Genomic DNA, 19,247 nt, shown 5'->3' with positions numbered 1-19,247 from the left:
CCATTTTTACCGCCTCTGGGGTTTACAGAGGATGGTTTAAATGACAGAAAAGACTGAGGGTGCCGAACAAAATGGCCGGTGAGCGCGCTCGACAGGCGCCGCCGGCGCTCGAAGATCTTTTATTCGACGGCGCGATCGGCAAAAACGGCCTCAAGGCAAGCAGGAACAATCACGCGTCTCTCAGAAGAACCATTTCTCAGCATTCTTTCCGCTGTGATGTTTTTATTTTTTTTGTTGTTCTTCTTTCTGATCGCGCTCGTCCACTTTCGGCAAAATTCTTTTTTTAGCCGCTACCCTGGAATAAACAAAAGAGAGAGATGAGAGCGTTTTGGGCTCGAGAGCGAGGGAGAAATTACAACAGGAGACGCTTTACAGCTCTGCCTCCTTCCGAGATCAGCTCAGCTATTTATTGCTACGGGGCAGACGAGGCAAGCCGAGGCTGGAGGCAGTGGAAGGGGAGACAACAAAAAAAAAAAAATGTGACTTTGCTCGATGTTTTGGCCGGCGGTGGAGACAAAGAAGATGCGAGAGAGATGGAACTTGGAAAAAGTGCTTTGAGGGAAAATATTTCACCTTTAGGTGGGACAAAAAAATGGCAAATGCACCCGACTGTGCAGCCTGGGAACTATGAGGGTGCACATATACAAATTGATACGTTACCAGACAATAAAATGCAATGCAATGTACTTTAGTGTTATGAAATTTGTCTGACCCTGCAGCTGCGCCATAAATTTCTTTACAACCTCTAACAACAAGCAATAGATCATTAGCCGTACCAGCAGTTGCGTAACAGCATCGCATTGTCTGAGAACATATGGAAAAGTGGGACACGCCCCTCGGATAGAAGTGGGGGGTGGGGGGTGGGGGGTGGGGGGGGGGGAGGGAAGCAGCTTGACAAACGTGGACGAGTCAAGGTCACGCCCTTGAGGAGTTAACGATAATGATAAAAAACGCCTTTTTTTTTTTTTAAAGGTTTTTTTGTTTGTTTCCCAGCCAACACGTACCTTTCCGAGTCGACGAGCGAGGACGAGAAGACGGGAATTCGGCGAACAGGGAGCGCACGCGGCGAGATGTTTCATGTCTCATTACCCGCATGCAACGCAGCGGCCAGGTGTGACATTGAATCGTACAGTTTTCAGCGGGCGAACAGCGTCTGCGTAGTATCAGAGGAGAAGCTACCGCCTCAATCTATCCAGAAAACGCTCGCTACTAAATGGGCACGCCAATCCGAAAATCAGGGCATCCAGGCTGCCCTGCACGAGAAGAATTATTTTGTTTTTCTGAAATGCCACTAAGTTGGACTTTTCAGAGGATCGCCGGGACGGGATTTAGCTGGATCTGATGACGCCGTTTCCCATCAAATTTTCTGCTTTGCATTGCTCCATTTGTTTTCCCCGCCGCCCCCGACAATCCAAAAAAAAACCCCGCCCCCTCGTGCCCCTGATCTCAACCATGTGATCTATATGTGTCACTGATGATTTATACAATCTCACCTAGAAATAATGTCCCCCCCCACCCCCCGAGTCATCAATCTTTTTCTCCCCCCCCCCGTCGTCCCCCAACAATGAAACGCAGCCTCGTGCAGGAGAGTTGGAGAATCTAACCGAGTCCTCCACATGACTGAGAGCGTCCATAAAGACCCATCGGATTAGCTCAGTCTGGATTTATTATGATGATCATTATAATTATTATTATTATTATTGTTCTAATGGGTCGCTGGATCGCTGGCGAAACACCTGCCTGCATGCAGATGGGGGGCGTCGCAGGACTGGATCACACTCCATTGAGTTCCACTCCGGAGAGTTGGAGGCGGGCTGATTTCATCTGACTGCGTGCAGATGCTGTGGCACGTGAGAGAGATTTGTCCTGGTGATGAGCAAGTTTTTATTTATTTATTTGTTTTACCTTCAGCAGAGTCACTTACTTGAAACTGGCCAGTGACCAGTGGGGGGTGCCACTGTTTCGCCCGTCTACATCTCAGCAACACATTTTCATTCTTTTCTCTGTATTAAACCTCGCGAGAAAATAAGTTAATACATCATTAACTTGCTTTGATTGTTTCATCAGATCAAATACGACGATCGACCCGTCGCTAACATCACGCTAACGTCACCTCAAAATCGCCAACCCTCATTTGGAGGCTTGTTTCCCTGCTGCTTCTGCGTTAGTGTTTGAGTGATTAGCGCGACCTTGTGGCTTCTCAGCACGACCTCCAGCGCCTCTCACCCTTGGCCGCCGCCTCTCCGCCTGCACCTTCCGCTCCTCAGCCTGCCGTTCTTCCTGCATCGCCTTTTTATCCCCCCCAAGAGCGCGTCGCCCGGCTTTCTTCTCCCCGCCGCTCCCCTCCTCCTAATCCCCATCTCCTTTTCTCACGCTGGTCCGGGAGACACCTGTGGTGACTATGTGCTCAACGGCTTCTTTTTAAGATTTATCGAAAAGAGAACAGTGTAGCTTACTGAAAGGGAAGTAGCGCCTGGGAGACACAGAGCTGAAGTCTTGAAGGTGAAAAATATTGAAGGTATTGACTTTTGCAGTTCGACGCTGAGTCAATGTTTGAAGGCAGCGCGAAGGTTGTTCCGCCTGAATGCTAAGTTGTTCTGAGCGCCGCTGACTGCAGGAAATAATGGCCGATTATTTGAAATCAGATGCTGGAGGAGAGCATACTTCAACTTGACAGCAGGCCCACAGTAGCTAGCCAAACCCGTGTGAGTGCAGGGTTGTTTGTTTTGGCTAGCACATCCGCTAATGTCGCGCAAAATCATCTTGATCAATAAAAATCAAATCAGTGGAAAAACAACACGCTCCTTATCACCTGCGTTTGATCCAATCGGACTTCCTTTTGGAGCAGCCACCTACTAAAGTGCTAAAAAAACTGAGCCAAGCAGATGTGAGAGAGCGCCGGGCAGCAGCACCGGCCAGAATTCAGTTGTTTTCACCCGTCATGACAAACGACTCACTCAAAAATGTGAAGGAGCTAATGGCTAGTTAGCACCACAAGCCTGCTGCTAACAATCTGCAAAGTGCCGAATGCTTTTTGTGTTGTTGGTTGTTCTTGTTTTTTTTTCACTGAATGACAGTTTGCCTGTGATGCAGGTTACGGGTGCACAAGACCACCTGCTGCTCATATCACACGCAAACACGGAGGAATCTCACATGCTGAACCCGGCGTCTTCCAAAATCAAACTGAACGGAGAAAGAAGCACCCGAGGAGGAGCCGCATCTTCTCGGAAAGCCTGCAGCAGCAACTCTTTTTTTCTTTTTCTTTTTCTTTTTCTAGTTCAACACGAGAACCACAGAACAACTACGACTCCGGGCCCTAAAAATACCTGCAAAACGTCTTCAGAATGCGATTGATTTCTAGCGTGACGGCATGAACACGCTGTGTTATTACCGCTGCAGGTTAACGTCGACGGGGGAGGGGGGGTGTGTGTGGGGGGAGGGGGGGGGGGGGGGCAAGCCGAGCAAAAGAAAAAAAACATTAAAGATTTAGTAAAAATCCATTCACACCGCCGTGGGAACAAGCAAACTGCTGTAAAAGGCCCCTCCCCAAAGCTCCAGGCAGGTTGCTCCAAGTTAAACAATTACTCAGTGGGTATATTAAAAAATTAACATTTTTTGCTTTACGAAACACGCTTATAGCCGAACATGAATTTGAATAATGCATAAATGAGCTGCAAGGAGGACGTGTCGGCCGGCAGTCACGCTATGCACACAATGCGCACACGAGCGCGGGGACGCAACACGAAGCCCCGGACGTGTTTGGGTGATGGTGTTGACTCTGAATTTTCATTAGCTCGCGCTAACACGCAAAAAATAAAACATTCCGGCTTCCCGGGTGCCTCGTCTTCGTCCTCTTTTTTCTAAAATAAGCATCTGCTCACGAGTTTTGCCCGGATTCAACCAGGCACCGACACAAGCTTGTCAGATTTGAACGGGGAGGCTCATCAGATCTCCCTCAGTGGGAAAAGAGAGAGGAAAAAGAAGCCCGGAACCGACTGAGATGAAATCAGCGTGCAGATCGGCCTCATCGCCGTCCACGTGACGATGCGCTGTCACGCCCCGTCGGTCGCCCCCCCCTCCAACCTCGGGATGCGCCACAAACCCCTTTTGGCGTGATCGGCCGACGCTTTGAGCCCTCCCCCCCCCCGATGCGTGGCAGCGGGTCTTTGGGGCGTTTCGTGGCTCATGCGCTAATCCTCGCCTTCAGCGGGCCTAGCGGGGGGAACAAAGGCTCCGCCCCATGAGTCTCATCCTCACACGCGGAAAATGAACACACTTTTTTTTTTTTCTTCTTCTTTGCTTGTGTTTGGTCCCAAAACACAAGTAACGCTACAGCGACAGCAGAATCTCCCCCGACCACCACAGCCTTGCCGCCATTAAAACGTTAAAGCAGCCATTTGCTCTCTGAGATATGGGCAAACAAGGGAAGGGGAAAAACAGGAAGTAGCTTCTCCCCGAGATAAAGCCCACCTGTATTTTGCAAAACGACTTGTTTTCTCTCGCTTTCACACGTGTGTTCAGTCTGTCAGTGAACCACCCTGAAATTCCCATGCTCTTTGAAGAAAGCTAAAACGCATGGCTTCTGAGATCGGCCTTTTGTGACATCACAAAGGGCAGTTTGACGTCCCAAAAATGTATAGGAGGCTGGAAAAAGAGGGATATATATACATACATATATATATATATATATATATATATATACATATACATACATATATATATATATATATATATATATATATATATATATATATATATATATATATACATATACATACATATATATATATATATATATATATATATATATATATATATATATATATATATACATATACATACATATATATATATATATATATATATATATATATATATACATATACATACATATATATATATATATATATATATATATATATATATATATATATATATATATATATATATATATATATATATACACATACATATATATACATACATGTATGTACACATAATTAACTAATTAATTATGTAAGACTGCTTGGTCCAGAAAGACCATAAAGATCTTGAATAAAGAGCCTGTAAATTTTTACGAAGCTGCAGTGCCGCTCAGGCTTGAAGGACCGCGGCCGCGAGCATTTAACCCAAATAAACTCTCTCCTTTTCTCCTCCCCACCCAATGCACCGCTGTCACCGCCGCTCGGCCTCGTCGAAAAAATTGTGCTTTTTAAGGGCAGCGGAGCCTCTTGCTGAGGGCTGTTTGTCAGCTGAGTCATACCAAAGCGCCACCATTGGACGCAGCGCCAAACTCAAACTCTCGTCAAAAAATAAATAAAATAAACACTCGGGGAGCAATTTCACATGCGAGAGAGAGAGAGAGAGACGTCCAGCAGGTTTTTGCCGGGGAGGAGGAGGAGGGCGAAAGGTGAGGCAACATGGATAAAATGGGAAGAGAAGCGGTGAGAGAAGAGAAAAAAGAAAACAAACACACACTTGCACACACGCTCACACCAAGGGACCAAGTGTCAGCAACACAAGAGGCCCAATCCCAATGTGGAAAAAGGGGAAGATGAATGATGGAAACTAAATGAAATGCCACTCCGGATAATGGGAAATAGCTGACGTCAAGAAAAGGGGTGGGGGGGTCGGGCGATGGAGCAGGTCACTGGAATTGCAAAGGATGTTCTCCAGAGGCTTTGCTTCCCCCCCTCCCCTCCACCTCCTCCTCCAGGCCTGCTGTATTCAAGGCTCCTCCAGAAGAGTCAATAATATCACCACCAGCAGCAGCAGACACACATGCAGGCTGCATGTAAGGGAGAAAGGAGGCGGGGTTGGGGGTGGGGGGTGGGGGGTGGGGGGGGGGGATCGGGTGGTGGAGCAGGTCACTGGAATTGCAAAGGATGTTCTCCAGTGGCTTTGCTCCCCTTCCATTCAAGGCTCCTCCAGAAGAGTCAATAATATCACCAGCAGCACGAGCAGCAGACACACATGCAGTTGAGAGGGGTGGGGGGGGTGGGAATTAGCTCCACTGCACTCTGCCTTCACTCGACCCTCCGCAGGCCAGAGTGGGAACTGCAGCGACGGAAGGGGGGGGGGGGGGTGATTATGTTGCGGCCTGAGCCGTCCCTGCATTCTTGGCTCTTAATGCCTCAATCTCTGACCCTCTCTGTGTGCCTCTGCGTGTGTGTGTGTGTGCGTGTGCGTGTGCATGCATGTGCGTTATCTGCCCTCATCCCTCTCTCCCCCCTCCCCTCCCCTCCATCCCCCTGACCTGGATTATACTTCTTTTTTTCCCCCTGCGGCTCCCTGGGCTGAACAATGCCCTGCAACGCATCAGCATGCGGACCAACCCGAAAAAAAGGGAATATAAATAAATAAACAAACTAACCAAAAAAAAAAAAAAAATCCTAACCACCCTCTCCATGTCTGACCCTCTCACTTATTTATTTATTTATCTATGTATTTATTTTTGCTTAATCTTCCCTCGGGCCTCGGCTCTCCATCCTTCACTCCCTGTGTCCTCCTCCATCTTTTTTTTTTTTTTAAAGCAATAAGTCCCCTCCTCAAAAATAAAAAAAAATTAAAAATGAAATTCCAATGATGGTGAGATGGGGAGGACACAGGACACCGGCGAGCCTTTTTTTTTTTTTTTTTTTATCTCCCCCACGACGTTGGACGTCTGGCTGAAAAAGTGGCTATGACATCGGCCTTCATCATCATCATAAAACAGGCAGTCAGTCAAACAGATAATGTAAAAGTCCCTCCAGGATCATTTTCTCTGTTTTTGCATCATTCCCCCTTTAAGCCAATTGCATGTGAAGTGCAAAGAAGCCCCCAGTGGGAAGAGATAGCAGGCCGAGCGTCTGAAAAAAAAAGAAATCATCTTAGATGATCAAAATATACTATGAAAGAATGCACTTTTTTTTTTTTTTTTTTGCCAACCCCAGACTTCCACTGGATCATCAGTGGCCTGAATTCTTTCCCTTTTCAAACCCATTGTGCTGCTATGCGGGTCAGAAGATGTCACCAGGGCTCACTGGAGTCGACGTGGCGGCGCAGAGTAGAAAAACTCAAAGTGCAATGTTCATATTTGGGGTGAACTATTCCTTTAAGGCCTCCTGCCATTGTCTGAGTGCTCCTCCATTAACCCCCCACCCCACCCCACCCCCTTTTTGCTTTTTTCCCCTTCTGCTGCAACCCTCTTTTGCTTCCATTAGCCCTGACGCACACACACTCATACACACACACACGCACACACAAACTCCCTCCATTCCTTCTTCATTTCGCCCCACTGTCATCCACACTTCACTGCCCCGCCGCTGGAGCGGTCGAGAGGGCTGTGTGTGTGTGTGTGTGTGTGTGTGTGTGTGTGTGTGTGTGTTTGGAAGGGGGCGGGGAGGGGGGTTCAGCAGCAGCACGCTTCATTTACTGTCAATAATTAATTCTCCTTCTCTCGATCTTAATGAGCCAAATCAGTCATGAGCTGGAGAGGGATGGGGGGTGGGAGGGAGGAGGGGGGGGGGGAGGGGGAGGGGTGGAGCGATCATCCTCGTAATGTCCGTAAACGCCGGCAGCCGCACACACTTAGCGGCGGACTCGCCCGCCGATCGGCAGCGTCTCCGCTGGTGCCGAGGCGCCACATGATGAGAGGGAGCGAAATTAACATGAGCAGGAGACCTGGACTGGACGGAAGGGAGGGATTACAAACTGCAGGCCCAGATCTCACAGGTGGCGGCGTGATCGAACGTGACGGTGTTAGCAAGGCGAGCGTGGAGGGGAAATTCCAGTTGGCTTTTCTTGCCTCACACGGGCTGCGTTCAGACTGACTGCAGGCGAATCGGATTCAAATCAGGTTGCTTCTCATATCTGATTTTTTTTTTTGAGTGCTGACTGTCCACACTGTTTTCAGTTTTTAGCCAGTGTCTAAATGGGACACTTGGACTCTGATTTGGGGAAAACTGCTTTCTGTTGCTCCGCTGCAGCTAGCTGGAATATTTTACAGCAGAATCTCAAATTAAACACAGTTATCAGTGTGGGACAGTTAAAAACGGCAATTCACAATAACTTGGCTTTTAAGTGTAACTGTTGTCCATGTATTTGAATGTTTCTGTACTCTCGACATCATTGAAAAATGAGGGCTTGACCTCGAGATTCAAATAAATGTCGATGATGTAAATGGTAAAATGAAATGAATGTAAAAATTCATCAAGAATTCACTTTGAGATACATATTGTCATGGACACGTCTGTATGAGGGTGGAAAACGTCAATTTGTCCATAATGTGGGACTTTTAATGTCAGTCTTGGCAAATTTAGCTCTCAGCTGACAAAACAGGCAGAGATGTATGTTGTTGTTGTTGCTTTTTTTTTGGGGGGGGGGGGGGGGGGGTTATCCAGGTTTTTTTTCTAGGCACTGACAGACATTTGTTAGTTTGCTTGTTTAAAAAAAAAAGTTAAACTTTTTTTGCATTGCATACTTGCACTTAATAATGTCAATGTGCAAGTTATTGCTAGATTCAATAAGTATATATTTTTGGCTCAGACACACACAGGAAAACGGAAACAAAGACAGAACAGTGTTTGCTGTGCCTTTCGGGGCCTGTGATCCACCTTTTCTCTAAAGTTTCACCATCTCCTTCCAGCCGAATCGATGAAATGCCCCCCCCCCCCCCCCCCCCCCACCACCACCACCGCACTCCCTCTGCATGTCGGGGCCGCCCGCAAGACGCTAACGCACCGATTAACAGACGAGGACCGACAGACGGATTAGCGCCTTCAGGAGACAGACGAGATTATTCCTGCCGAGGGAGGAGAGAACATCCAGCTCCCTCTTCGGTTCGCATCCCGGACGTAAAAAGCAGGCCGCAGTCATCTGGCGGTGGCAGTGGCGGTGGCGGTGGCGGTAGTGGGGGCGGGGGAGGGGGAGGGGCTGACCGTGGCGTTACATCACCCTCCCGCTCATTGTCATACCTTGTTGTCTCTCCGCTGACATTTCCCACTGCGACGCGAGCCGTCCAGGGTCACCAATAATGTGTCGCGCACGGCATCGGAGCCATTTACAATGCTCGCAGAAAGGCAGTGATTATGTTCGCGAGTCGGCGCGGCCGAGAAAGAGGCAGCGGGGGGGCGGGGGGGGGAAGCAACCGCACCGCACCGCGCACACACACACACACACACACACACACACACACACACACACACACACACACGAGACGAGAGGCCCAAACAATTGCGGGGAGGTCACCTTGATACAGCTGCCTGCCGGAGACAGCGGCTCCAACAAGGAGAAAATGACTCAATTACAGCCGGGGCGGCGCAGCGCGGGACCGGGAGGGGGTGGGTGGGGATTTGGGGAAGGGGGGGCGGTGGGGGGGAGGCAGGACGGGTGAGGGAGTGGGAGGAAAACACAAAAAAAGAAAAACACACAGAGACACGCACGTCGCATTTGTAAAAACTCCCGTATGTGATTATACTCACAGCCAGCGAGAAGCGAACCGTCAGGAAAAGACTGCGGATTTGCAGAGCGCTGCAGCCAGCTGGTGGAGTCCTTGGACGGCAATGTGAATTAAATTAGAATTTAAAGGTCCCTTATGAGTGGAGCGGAGTTCAGTGTTCAATATTCACCCCGAGTCTCCGTCCTCTCTGAAAACTCCCCAGAAATGGTGTGCTAAAACTCATTGAAAAAGTAGATTTGACATTCTGCCCTTTGTGATGTCATCGATATCCCTAGGCTCGGAAATCAGCGACAACATTCCCGGACAGCCCGACTCGTCTTTGCCTCCTTCCAAACATGGAATATTACGACGAAACATTCGCACCAGTGAAGGAATTATAACCCAGGGTTTTATCGGTAGGCTGTAAACAGAGGGTTAAACATGCTATGTGAAGAGTATGTTGGATAGTTAGGAGTCTTGCTCCACGAGAGTCGTCTATGACAAACAAAGATGTGGCAACGGGCTAACAGCAGATATTTCACAACAATTTCCTTGATTTGTCGGCCTGGTTGTTATTTTTCCTTGTTTGTGTCTTTCAGAAATGACCTTTCCAGGAGTGAGTTTCCTCCTCCTCTAGCGGGGTGTTTTTGTGTGTGGGGGCTGAACAAGCCACAGATCAATCAGCTGTCCAAAAAAAAAAAAAAACACTTCCAAGATTGCATACGAGGACACAATGTTCAGTGTGAAATGTTGCAATTAAATTGGCTATTAAAAAAAGGGGATAACAAATGTCAAAATATGGTCGGATCTTTCCTTTTCCCCCAACATTTTTCTTGCGCCAGCCTCTTACGAAGGTGTCCTGAGCTGAAGTGGAGTTTGCGCTGGCCCAAAGCTACAGCCGTGGCCCAATTCTGCCAGAAAAACCAATTACTTAGTGTTTCAAAGCCCTCAGAGTGGCCGAGAGGAGCCCATCATTTAACCGAGAGACACTGGCGCTTCACTCACTGTCGCCCCCTCAGCGCTTCGGGTCGCAAAGACTTAAAAAAACAAAAAACAAAAAACAAAAAACGTGGGCACGAGCCAAAAGCACACACACACACACACACACACCTAGACCTGAAGTGAAAATGAGAACACAATATATTTTTTTAAAATACCAAAAGAAAAAAGACTTCACTTCGACAACTGAATGCACCGTCGCCTCTAATTGGTTGAACCCTCAACCAGCCGCATAAGACAACAAACGACCAAAGAATAATAGCTGTTCTCATCCGAGAATGTAATGTAACACAATGCAAAGACGCCACTTCCAACTTTTTACTGCAGGTCTACTATCCGCCAGCGATGTTTACCTCGTCCCCGGACGTGGCCGCCAGACGCTCGGGACCAGCAGAGTCGGGGAAGTGGGGACTGTTTTCTTCGCATTAATATTTAACCAGCCGCAGACGGAGAATCGGTGGTGACCAGTCGGCGGCAAAGCGGCGGGAGCGTCGACGAGGTCCTCCACTGCATTTATTTTCAGAGGACTTTCAAAAGGTTTTCTTGACTTCTTAAAGAAGCTGAACTGGCGCCACGATCGGGTCTTCCTTCCCGGGAGAGTAAAAGCATCTAATTGGTGGAAACTGCCTGCTTTAGGTCTTTATTTCGACGATATTAATGGACTGATACGTACAATAAACTATGGTAAATACTCCACTGTTAGCAAGGACGCTAATTTCCATAAGTAGTTCCCAACACAAAAAAAAACCCCGACATAGAGCAGAGAAAAATACAATTTATCTCCGTCCTGTTGAAGCCGAGCAGCAAATTCGAAGACACCCCGGACCTGCCGACCCTGAACCGACAATCTAATAATCATAATGATAAAAAAACAGAAGTGCGCCTGCATTTATCAACGACGGCGGAGGCAGAGCGAATCCCTCAAAGGAAAATCCGTGAGTTCGAGCCCCCCCACCCGGTGCATCCAATACCTTGGCTGCTCGCCGCACTTTATCTGTTCTCTGCAGGATAACGTAATGAGTCTAATGAGAATAAAGGCTGGAGAGCGGCGACGGCAGAGTGTGTGTGTGTGTGCGTGAGTGAGGCCCGGCTCCGCCATCGGCAATGACAAACTGGGCCAATTACGCATGAAGGGTGTGACATTGACTGTGGAGTCACCCCTTCTGCTGCTGCTGCTGCTGCTGCTGCTGATCTGTTCAAAAGCAAACGTTCTCTTTTGAGGTATTCGCTCACGCAGACGTACACACACACACGCTGACCCCACGCATGTCCAACGACACAGATGATCCTGTTTTGACGGGTTAACACATTTGTGAACCTCGCGATGCTCTGCGGCTAAGAGCCGTTTCACAACGCAGGTCATCGGAGGGTCGACGAGGCCTCTTCGCCTCCAACGTTTCCTTTTCGGTCTCTCTTGTGTCTCACACACATTCAGAATGAAACATCCTTGTCAGAAAAAGAAACAACCAAAAAACCCCGAAACTTACAACACAGCCCGAGCGTCCTTCCCTCTTTCTCCCCCCCTCCCACCGTGTCCCGCTTGATCCTTTTGTTGGCTATCGACGGCAGTCGCGCTTGAAAGGGATATCGAGCGCTCGCACGATCGAGCCCCGGCCGACTCCGGTCAAAAAACTGGAGCCGTCAGATGTGTTGGGAGAGGGTAAGAGAAGGAGAAAGTTAGCGGTCAGAGCAGCGATAGTGAAGAAGGTCTGCAGTCATCTGTGTCGCTGGACTGTCCGTGTCTTTCCATGTCGAATGTGAGGGAGCGCAGACGGAAACTAGTGCTGCGCCAAAACAGGCGCGTCAACACCTGAATCCACGTTGGTCCTTGTGGCAGGTCTGCCTGCCAATTAAACTAATGATTTCAGTAAAGGCCACTACAAAAACTTCAATTATGTAAATATCTATTCAAAAACATGTTTTTAAAGGTCTCACATTATGAAAAAAATAAATAAAATTTCCCAATTATTATAACAAGGACCTTTGGCTCCTTCCTGTCAGCGAACTCCCCAGAGATACCAGCTGAAATTTTGCTTGTATAATGAATTGTTCAATTCAATTCAATTATTCTATTTCTCTTGCTTGCTTCCTTTCTCAGTTCGCCAAAAAGCATGCCATTCAGGAAATTAGACATTTGTGATGTCACAAGGGGCACAGAGACCTCTCTGCCGCGTTAGCGACCACACCCACTCATAACAAGTGGAGAACCCAACTGAAACCCAGCTGGACACAAGGCTGTAGGCAGAGGAGGAATGATACTGTTTTCTGGAAGATCAATGAGGTGTTTTGGGCGCTAATCAGTTATGCTAGGCTGCTCCAACACAGTCAGGATGAAAAAAATCAAGATTTAAAAATGGATTGTGTACGACCTTTAGAACTGAAGACCTTTGAATATGTTGACCAATAAGTATCGACCAATATGTTTTCTTAGGGGATAATAACAACATTGCGATAGCTGACAATCATTCGGCGTTCTGTTGAGAGACACAAACTTTTTTGTCTTTTTTTTAAATTTTTTTTTATTTTAATGGAACAGCTTTGAAGCACTTAGACACACATCCGAGTTTCCAAGCGCTAAATGTGCTGCAAGTCGGCAAAGGCAGAACAGGCAGAGTTTGAGCAGATGACAGATGTTGCCGCTCTCCAAACAGCTGCACACACGACGCAGCCTTCGAGCAAGGCGTTAAAACCACATGATGAGCGTGAAAACAGATATTGGGTGGACGGGAGGGGGGTAAAAAAATAAAAAAGAAGCCTCTGCAACGCAGCTCTGCTCCAGATTATCCACTAAAACACTCTGCGGCGGCAGAGGGAAGACGAAATGAGGAGCTCGCTCTAATTCAATAAAAGATCCAAGTGAAAAATAAAGACGTTTTTCAATTAGCCTGCCGCCTTTTTTCTTTTTTCTTTATCCTCTTCCTGTATCGAATACCTGCGACTGCAGCGGGTGGGTCACACCTGTGGAAACGCAAATCCGGCATCACAATCGCAAAGGCTCAGCACATTATCACGATTTCTTTTTGTTCTTTTTGCGCAAACCATCGGCTAATTGCACGGCTAATGATCTCTCAGACCTGTCTGGGTTGCGCACGTGCGCGGATCAATAGCAACGGCATGCGTGCGCACGGGGCTAAGAAAGGGAGGATAAGGAGCAGGAGGAAAGGAAGAAGAAGAAAAAAAAAAGATCAAACGCAATCAAAGTCCTGATTGAGGAACCTCGCCGGAGCGGGGTTCACGTGTGTGTGGGGAGACCGGGGGAGTCGACGCTCCATCAGCGGCTGTACACACAGATGTTCTGGAGAGGGAGAGATAACGGCCCCGTGTTACAGGACGCCACCGGCTGAACTGGAGCTTCGGGCAATAAGCTGTGTCGCTGGACTGTCCCTGAAATTGGAAAATTCCACTTCTTGTTCTGCGAGCGCCCTGCGTCGTTTAAAAACGTCCCCACATCATCGAAAAGTGAAAAACTTTTATTGGTGTTTTCCAATCACAAACCCGTGCCTCCATCCTCTCACTGAACTCCACCACTTGTTAGCCCTTTGTGACATCACAAAGGGGCCACCACATTTCTCCCCCCGGATTAACCACAAAAAAACAGAACGGGGAAAAACAGGCAGCAGATCACGTGACGCTTCTCCAGTGGAGTCCAGCAGCTGAAATCGGCTAGAATTCGGGAATTTAAAATTCAATATTCAAGATCCAATTGAAATTTAGGGTCAAGTACCAAAATTGACGCCATTCTTTATTTTTCCGTCTTCCAAGCTTGTGGAAAGGTCCAACTGAGTTTTCATCAGTTTTACAGCAAATAGGAAGCTGCAACCAGCGGGCTAATTACACTGTTTCCTGGAGGCCAGGAGTCCAGAAGGTAACATAAAGATCTGACGAGGAATGTGGGACGAGGAGCTCTCTGAAGAACATGCGGAGAACATTCGGAGTGGAGGAGGAGGAGGAGGAGGAGGAGGAGAATGACCGGCGCAGAGATAAAAGTGAATGCGAGGAGTGGGCTTCCCTTAATCACGAGCAGAGAGCGGTGGTGCGCCGGGGGAGGAGAGGGAGTGGAGGGGGCGATGACTGTCTGATGGGCGAGTGCAGAGATGAACGGGGGGAGGCGGGTGTGGGCGTGACGAATGGCCCCGGGGCGAGAGAGTGACTCGGGGACGAGTGGGAGAGGAAGGACGGCGGGATGAGGGAGAGGACAGAGAGAGAGGCGACGCAGAGTTGAGGGGAGCGCCGGGCGGGCAAGAGCGACCGACCAGCAGTGAGAGAGAGAGAGAGAGAGAGAGAGAGAGAAAGTGGATGATGGAGGATGTATTGCATGATTATTATCCTATTTTTTTTAATGAATAATTATACAGTACATACAGTTGCCGACGTGCCGTGTCCACCCAGATTTCTCTTCCTTTATCAGATGACCCAGCAACATTCTTCAACATATAACAGCCTGTATTTTCAGCTAACTCGATTTATTTTATTTTATTTATTTTTTTTGTTGTTGCTGAAGAAATCCAATTCCTGTCATTGTCAATGTCAGCACAGCGATCACCAAAACTGGAAATACCAGACGTCTGGAAATAATAATCAACAGAAACGTCAGAAATGCGCCCTGACTAAAAACACCTTGAGTTTCGACCCTGGACGGCCGTCTGGTGCATCACCCACCGCCGTTATTAATATCACTTTCTCTTTGAAGGACTGGAAGCTAGGTGAGTAATTCCCGACTGAGACGAACGATTTTACGAAGAACAACGGAGAATCACAAATGTCACGACATGAGTCGGTTTGTTTCGAGAGAGCGCCGGGAGAGTTTCTGGCACGTCTTGGCGATTTAGCCGTCAAGCTGAAATCCCCTTCTGAAAAAAGAATGGAAAAAAAAAAAGAGAGAAAAAAAAAATCGTAATAATAAATAAAAAAAAGCTCACGTTGTCCATTATGCACGAAGCCCAGACACCCGCTAGCGCCACCGCCGTCAACCTGCGCGCTCGCACACCAAAACACGAGTGACCGGGAGGCAGGAGCGAGCGAGCGTGCGCACGCACACGCACGCACACACGCACACACACACACACACACACGCACACACACACAGAGCGTCACAGCAACATGGGGAGCTGATCAGCGCTTGATTTTTCTTCCCTCGGCGCAGCAGCGGCACAACATGAGCGGAACCAAGTCGGATGGCTTCATTAGCATATCATCTGCATAAGCAGAGCAAGGGCACTCGGCTGCCACGCGGCTCCTACCATGTCTCGTTCTGGGGTGGGGGAGGGGTGAGGCTGGGGGGGGGGGGGGGGGGGGGGCGGTAGGTAGCGCTGAATGTATTTTTTCCATGGTTTTTCGTTGCCTCTGTGACCCCGGCACACAGAGGCGGGTGTGCTTTGACGTCCGACCCGCGCTGTAAATTGATGGCATGGTTAAAAGGAAAGAAAAATTGAGTTGAGATAATTTTCCGACGGCGTCTCTGCCAGTCGGCGGCGGCGCTTCGGCTCATCCACCCAATTATGAGGCTTGAAGGAGGAGAATATCAATTCTCCGTTTAGCTTCCTCCGTGTACTTTTTTTCTTCTTTTTGCAAATGACCCAGGGAATTATTATTCCTTGTCTGTAGATATGTAAGATACAAGGAGGGGGAGATGAGGGCTGGATTTTCAAAATAAAAGTCCTCCACCTCGGTCTGAAAATAAGAAACTCAAGCAGGCGTGACACAGTTTCTTTTGTTTCTCTCACTCCTCACCAAGACCGGGGCAGAAAGTTATCAGCCGCTGCTCTCAGATCATTAAACCTCATCTGATATTTATTCCCTTTAAAGAGCGCGGCGCGGACGGCTTTAAATTCTCCCAATAAGAACGTCGGCCCTTGGTTGAAAATTGGTAGATTATCTTTTTTCGCTCTCACTCCTTCATTCCAATTCTTTAAATAAAAGACTGCCATCGACTCCGAGTACGTTTCCAGTGTCCAGTGTTGCTTGTAGATAAAAATTTCTGCCGCTCATATGAATTTCTTTCATCGTTTATCAGCTGCACGGGGCGTCATAAATCATCCTGGTGTTCCCGGGGAAGCGCGCTTGTACGTATGCTACGCAAATGTACTTGGTCGGGGGGGGTGGAGGGCGGAAAAAAAAGAAGAAAGGCAGCCATTCTCCAAGGCAGGAGCGCTGCTAAACAATGCAATGCAATGCTAGCATCCCCGGCTGTGAAATCCGCGGGGGTTGGGCTGTTATCAGGACGGAAAACGAGACGGAAGGAGAAAAAAATATAATCAGGAAATACTCCGGAATATTATGCGCCACTGTGAATGGAAGAGAATAGACAATAGCGATTCCACCGAGTGATTTGGGGACAATAAATGAGGATGCGTGTCGTGTGGCGGCGTAATTGGACGGCGCTACGTGGCTACAGGAAGTAGCGGCTGCAACCGAAAGAATTCCTCTCAAAACCCTGCCAAAGCCAGTCGGGAGGGAAGCCGAACCGCGTTGTCTGCCGCCGCCGTTTGGTTGTTCCCCTTTTTCAAAGTGAAAAATGCCGACCAGCGGCGATAAAGGGCTGCCGCCGCGGCGCTTTAGCATCGGCGCTAATCGCCTTAGCTTCTGCTGCTGCTGGCGGCTCGTAGTAGCTGCTCCCTCTCCCTCCTCTTCCTCTCCTTCCATTTCTCTCGCCGAGGAGCCGCCTCACGCTCTCGTAACTCCCACCTGTCGTTTCTTTAAAGGAAGCGGATTGTCTTATTCAAAAAATACACACGCAATCAATGGTTAAAAAAAAAAAAAAACGAGGCTGACCGCTCCGCACCAAATCCCGAACGCGTTAGCCAGATTTCAAGACGGCGGAAATGTGAGAGATCCAGCTGCCTCGCAAGGTTACTTATACAACCCCGCTTTGGTTATTTATATCTCCTTTGAGCCCTTTTTTTTTTTTTTTTTATCTCTCAGCGTGCGTGTGTGATATCTCTTAGAGAAACTGGCAAAAAAAAATAACCTTTTTCCCTCCCTCTCTCTCATTTTATCTCAATAAAATAACCAAACGGAGCCGGGAGACGGTGGGAGGAGGCGGCGGAGGTCGGCGCACTTCCTCTCCTGTTTGTTTACTTTCTCTCTGGTGTGAACATCCATGCATGGCTGCAGCCATCACATCTACACATGTCAACCCCCCCCCCCCCCCCCCCCCAACCTCACCACCACCCACCACGCACGCTCACAGTCCTCCAACACACACACACACAAGCGGAAGGTTTCCTTCGCCCCGCACTCTCACAATGCAGCCCTCCGAGCCACATCTTAACCCATTTCTTGTTGGCAAATCCCCGCTCAGAAGGTCTGAGGCGCTCCGGCTGACAAAAACACTCCTCAGTTTTCCAGCCACTAATGTTTTCACTCAGTGCGCCGCGACGTATAGGAAGAAGGAGGGGAGGGAAAAAAGAAAGAGGGAAGAAAGAACGTGGTTCTCAGCCGCGTCTTATTTTTACCAACTCATTCTTCCATGCGACGGCAGGAGCACGTGTGTGCGTGCACGCAGACTCCTTTTGCTGCAGCACGGCGATTTTTAATCCCCCCCAGGTCTGTGTTTCAGTCCTTGTTTCTCCGCTGCTGCGAAGGCGCTTCTGTGCGCGCACACGTAAACAGATCTGTTTGCCGCCGCGTTCCGCCTCTGGATATTTGAGGCGCGCTCGGCAGCTAAGCCAAAGACGCGAGTCGGAGTGTTGTTTTTTTCTTCTTCTTCTTCTTCTTCTGAGGCAAACGTTGGAAACATTGTGTCAAGGTGGCAGCTCCACCGCGAGCGACACCCTGTCGAGTTTGGAGCAGGCGCGCGCGAAAAAACAAAGACGGACAAATATGTCACTTACATATTCATGTTCTCCCCCCTTCCTCCCTTCCTCCCTCCCTCCCTCAGTCTCTCTCCCTCTGTCTGTGTCTTCCCTCTCTCTCTCCCTCCCTCTCTCTCTCTCTCTCTCTCTCTCTCTCTCTCTCTCTCTCTCTCTCTCTCTCTCCCTGGCCGTTGCATAACTGCTGACGCACTCGTGATCCGTGAAAAAGTGGAATCAGTTTTGCTCGGCTGATCCCAGAGGTCAGCGTTCAGAGAGACAACAGAGGGAGGGAAGCAGGAGAGTGGACGGGCACCAGGAAAGGGGGAGAAGGAGGGGGGGAGGTGGACGGATGACCAATCGCCATCAGCGTCCTTCGATCGGTCGGTCAAGTTGCCGTCTGCGCGACTTGAGAGTCGTGCGCGGCCCCGTGAACCGCTGCCTCATCATCTGAGGAACCAGAAATGGCTGGGGGGAGGTGAGTCGGGGGGGAAGGGTAGAAGGCGGGGTGGGAGGAGGACAGGGGACAAGATCCCGACGCGACATGACAACAGACGAAAGCAACTGGGATAGAAAACAAACTGCCAAGTAACAGAAAAATCAAGGAGAACGAAATAAAGGAGCCGGGGAGGAAGGAGAGGAAGGAGGAGGAGGAGGGGAAGAAGGAGAGGAAGGAGAGGAAGGAGGAAGAGGAGGGGAAGAAGGAGAGGAAGGAGGACGATGGGAAGAAGGAGAGGAAGGAGGGGGTGGAGGTCCAAAACAGCAACGGAGGAATCAAGAAAAACGTTCTGAGGTCGTTCGAGACGACGTAATTGTCTGAGCAGCAAGAGTTTGGCTACACGAGTAATAATAAAGGATTCAACAGATCTGCCTCCAGGTCCAACATTAGGTCCATTCCTTTTAACTGCCCATCTTGGACACCAGTGGAGCCAATCTACAAATCTCCAGAAAACAATGTGTTTAGCCCTCTGTTTGTAGCCTTCCACTGGGTTTTAGTTTCCTGGCAAAACCGATGTTTTGTTGGACCCTACCCAAGTTTT

General features: G+C 48.8%; 1 protein-coding gene across 1 annotated transcript in view; it reads right to left on the bottom strand.

Moving 5' to 3' along the window:
* The window catches only part of nrxn3b (neurexin 3b), a 272,751-nt gene that overhangs the window by 236,699 nt on the left and 16,805 nt on the right, over positions 1-19,247 (bottom strand). The window lies entirely within an intron of this gene.

This window comes from Nelusetta ayraudi, unplaced genomic scaffold (genome assembly GCF_046127955.1).
Source record: "Nelusetta ayraudi isolate G7.1 ecotype Tasmania unplaced genomic scaffold, CSIRO-AGI_Nayr_v1 ptg000100l, whole genome shotgun sequence".
In the NCBI taxonomy this organism is placed as follows: Eukaryota; Metazoa; Chordata; class Actinopteri; order Tetraodontiformes; family Monacanthidae; genus Nelusetta; species Nelusetta ayraudi.
The sequence above is the reverse complement of the archived record's forward strand: the minus strand, read 5'-3'. Positions and strand labels throughout refer to the sequence as shown.